Below are 4,687 nucleotides of genomic sequence, written 5' to 3'. Positions count from 1 at the left end.
TACAGAAAGAAAACAGAAAAGACTACTAATTATCCCGATTTGAGCACTACATATTGCACACAGGCATTGATATTCAACCCTTTACCCCACAGATATATACAATCAGTTATGTTTCAATAAGAATAAATAAATAAATAAGAAAACAGAAAAAATAAAGATTAGGCTATTTTGGAAAAAATATTCAAAGAAGTTAATGCCTGTAAAGTCCTTGATAAAAACAGAAAGAATAGCGAAGGGTTTAGTATTTTATTAGTCATCTAGCAAGTGGTTGACCACTCTAATTATGAAATAACGAATCCATGTTAATTCCTAAAGCAACAGTCTTTTCAAAGAGGAGGTAATATCTTGTGTTTTTGTTTATTCAACAAATGTTTATTGAATACTTTCTTTCTTTTCTTTTTCTTATTCTTTTAAATCTTTTCAGCTTTTATTCAAGGGCAACGATCTAAGATAGATTGTAGATCCCGTTGAAAGCAGCCGCGTCCATGGACTGCACGTTGCACTCAGAAGCACTGATCTGCTCCTCCTCCGGCGCGTCTGTTCCAACTAGATCCCCTCCAATTCACGCTACACGTGAGGTTTTTAAATTCCACATCCCACCGGAACTAGTCTAGGGAGCCTCAGACCAAGCCGCCTGCTTGAACGCTGCTGCCGCTGCTGTCCTGCAGTTCTGCCGTATCTACACCGTCATCCCAAAGTGTCACATCTATTAAGGAGGATTACTTGGCAACAAGCGCAGGATTTTGGCTTTCTTTGACTCACACTATGCAAAGCTTCCTTCCCTTCGCCTCTTCGCTGCTGCTTCGATTTCCTGGTCATCATCAGAATCAAAGAGCTCAGTGTCGCCATCCTGTCTGTAACTCCACTTCCTGTGGTGGCTTCCACATTGGCCGAGCCATACTTGCCCGAAGCTGTCTTCACTCCAGGCAGGCTGGCCTTCTCCTTTTCGTAAGACCTGATGGGATCACACCACCGTCGGGCATGGCGCAAGTCGGCCGGCGGCGGGCCGCAGGCTGCATCAAACACCGCGCCGTCCACTGGGCATGCGCGGAACCGGCGACCACGGCCCCGATCCGCGGAAGAGCGCATGCGTCGGCGCCCGCGCTCACAGAGCGGGGACGGCTGTGGGCTATGTTACAAGTGCAAGGTACTGTGCTGGGTGCTGTGAGGGCTCTACACCATATGCAGTCGCCGACCCCAATCACCAACAGAAGAAGAATAGGACACCATTTTCCACTGAAGTGCAACTTAAAACCTAGTGAGGCAGGGAAGATGCTTAGAATAATTAGAAATAAAGGCAGTGTTTGGAAAGCGCCTTAGGAGTACAACGAATATCCTTCAATAGATGCTCAGAAGAACGATGTGGCCACAGGAAGAGAGAAAGCTTAATGGAGGACAGACATGAGGCATAGCATCAGTCTCACCGGGCCCTTCACCAGCTAGTCCCTCTGTTGTGATACGATGGAAAACCTTAGGCTTCAGAGTGTGATCTCACTGGGTTTCATTCCTGGTTCTGTCACCACTAGCTTTGCAAATTGGGTAAATTTCTTATCATCTGTAAACCAGCTTCCCAGTCTCCAAAGACGGTTTTTAGAAATATAATATTCTTCTCTTCGTGATCATTCCTCAGTCCTAATCTTCGTGATAATTCCTCAGTACTAGCAGTCTGGTTTCACCCCACTCCCGGTTACTGGAGTCAGCGCTGCAACCATCACCTCTTAATTGTCACTTTTTGATTATTAAATCCAGCTGAGGCCTCTTAGACATTGTTTTATTCCTTGGCTGCACTTGACGCTCTTGATTAATCACACATTGAAACTCCTTCCTCCCGGGTCTTAATGACACTTCACTACTACTTTCCTCTGTAGAAGTATCCTTCAGACTGTAGGACAGGACTCACTAGTGGACTCAGTGCATCACCACCAGGAATTGCTGCGGGGGGGGGTTGTTTGTTTTGTTTTAAATTTTATTTTTTAAATCAATTTTAGGTTCACAGCAAAAATGAGCAGAAGGTATAGAGATTTCCCATATACTCCCCACCTTCACACATGCATAGCCTCCCCCATTAGGAATTTCTTTTTTCAATGAAATAAAATATAATAGGCTTAGAAAAATCAATTGCATCTCACTAATTACAGTAGGCATTGTTTAGTGACATATTTGTTTCTGGTGTGTGTGTGTGTGTGTGTGTGTGTGTGTGTGTGTGTGTGTGTGTGTGTGTGTGTGNCATTTTCCACTGAAATGCAACTTAAAACCTAGTGAGGCAGGGAAGATGCTTAGAATAATTAGAAATAAAGGCAGTGTTTGGAAAGCGCCTTAGAAGTACAACGAATATCCTTCAATAGATGCTCAGAAGAACGATGTGGCCACAGGAAGAGAGAAAGTTTAATGGAGGACAGCTATGAGGCATAGCATCAGTCTCACCCGGCCCTTCACCAGCTAGTCCCTCTGTTGTGATACGATGGAAAACCTTAGGCTTCAGAGTGTGATCTCACTGGGTTTTATTCCTGGTTCTGTCACCACTAGCTATGCAAATTGGGTAAATTTCTTATCATTTGTAAACCAGCTTCCCAGTCTCCAAAGAAGGTTTTTAGAAATATAATATTCTTCTCTTCGTGATAATTCCTCAGTACTAGCAGTCTGGTTTCATCCCACTCCCGGTTACTGGAGTCAGTGCTGCAACCATCACCTCTTAATTGTCACTTTTTGATTATTAAATCCAGCTGAGGCCTCTTAGACATTGTTTTATTCCTTGGCTGCACTTGACACTCTTGATTAATCACACATTGAAACTCCTTCCTCCCGGGTCCCAATGACACTTCACTACTACTTTCCTCTGTAGAAGTATCCTTCAGACAGTAGGACAGTACTCACTAGTGGACTCAGTGCATCACCACCAGGAATTGCTGCGGGGGGGGGTTGTTTGTTTTGTTTTAAATTTTAATAAATTTTATTTTTAAAGCAATTTTAGGTTCACAGCAAAAATGAGCAGAAGGTATAGAGATTTCCTATATACCCCCCACCTTCACACATGCATAGCCTTCCGCAATAGGAATTTCTTTTTTCAACGAAATAAAATAGAATAGGCTTAGAAAAATCAATTGCATCTCACTAATTACAGTAGGCATTGTTTAGTGACATATTAGTTTCAGGTGTGTGTCTGTGTGTGTGTGTGTGTGTGTGTGTGTGTAGATGGATTACTGTGTGTTTGTAGGTATACATGGCCAAAATTTGAAATATATTTCTCATTGCAAGTCATGATGAAAATTTTACAAGCCACGGTAATTAAGCTTCTCAGTTTAATTTGCTAGTTCCTATTCTTACACTCACCTCTTTGATATTGATCCTCTTCTCTTTGGCTATCTATAACCCTCAATTATCTGTTTGCCAGCTCTCTTCTGAACTTCACGATCAACTTTTTAGTATTGCCACCTGGATCTTATCATTATAAATCATCGATCATTTTAATTGAGTGACATGAAGAAAGTGATATGTTAGCATGCTTAAGCTGACAACAGTAAGAAAAAAAGGTTAGAAGAAGAGACACTGGGAAAAGGGAGATCAGTTAGAAAGTTATAATGGTGATCCAGGTAAAGCAATTGGAGAATAAGTGAGAGTTAAAGGTAATGAGTGTGTTGAGAAAATCATAAGTTTAATAGCAATTTCAGAAAGAAAAAAAATATATATATACAGTAAGTTAAAGATGATGGGTTACAAATTTAATAACAAGTTTAAGAATAGAAAAATTAGATTATTTCTCCAAACTTTTCAATCTGAAGAAAAAAAAGCAATTTTAATAATAACAATTACCAGTGATAATAACATTATGTTTGTTTCAATTTTTACTTGGGCCACTAGCAGTATACTAAACACAAGCAGTTTAAAGACTAAATTCTATCCAGAACTAAGCCCAGTCCATAACTTAGTTCCACAGAAATTTTGGTTTAATAAACAGTATGCATTTACATTCAGGTTTGACTTTGCACAGAGTTAATTAAAAAAAAAAAAAAACATATCAGCAAAACTAACTCCCCTGAAATTCCAGTACTGGTTGAACCTTTACATCTATACTTGTTTCGTAATCAACTATATAAATAAATAGGTCATAATTTTGTAATTTTCCCATATTTCTTTATTCTGTAAACATTAGAATTAAAAAGAAAGAAATTTAAGATTCAAACTATTGTTTGGATATTTAAGTTCTAGACTTATGTGTAAAGATATTTTTCCCCAATAGGATGACTTTACTTCACAGTAAAATGCCTCTTGCTCTTTTCTAGGAATGATGTAGCTTTAGAATGACATGTCAACAAAGAAATCTGTGATACTGTCGTGTCAATTAATACCTCATTTTCTCCTCCTCTTTAACTAAACTTCATAAAATGCCCTCTAATTATACCTTAACAGGATGATGACTATTTATTTAGATCAGACCTCAGTAAAGAAGAATCATGATGGAATTGAAGACAGTTATGGATTACGGTGTGAGCTTTTGCTACTGTCCTCAATGAGACAAGCACCTATACAAAGTGACTACCTAAAACGTCAGCGAGAGCTTATAAATTCACGTTTTTACCTTCCCAAAAATAAATGAGTCAATGAGAGAATAGCCATCTACTAATGAACAGTATCACTGAAAGAAAATTGGATTCAAAATCAGAAGACCCCTTTTTAAATCTGATTTTAT

At 39.4% G+C, this 4,687-nt stretch overlaps 1 pseudogene; it reads right to left on the bottom strand.

Annotated features, from left to right (window-relative positions):
* Window positions 1-233: 233 nt before the first annotated feature.
* LOC103582246 lies at window positions 234-1,089 on the bottom strand (annotated as a pseudogene).
* Window positions 1,090-4,687: the final 3,598 nt, after the last annotated feature.

Source organism: Galeopterus variegatus, unplaced genomic scaffold, assembly GCF_000696425.1.
Source record: "Galeopterus variegatus unplaced genomic scaffold, G_variegatus-3.0.2 Scaffold15383, whole genome shotgun sequence".
Taxonomy (NCBI): Eukaryota; Metazoa; Chordata; class Mammalia; order Dermoptera; family Cynocephalidae; genus Galeopterus; species Galeopterus variegatus.
Note: the sequence above shows the minus strand (reverse complement) of the source record. Positions and strands in the feature narration are given on the sequence as shown.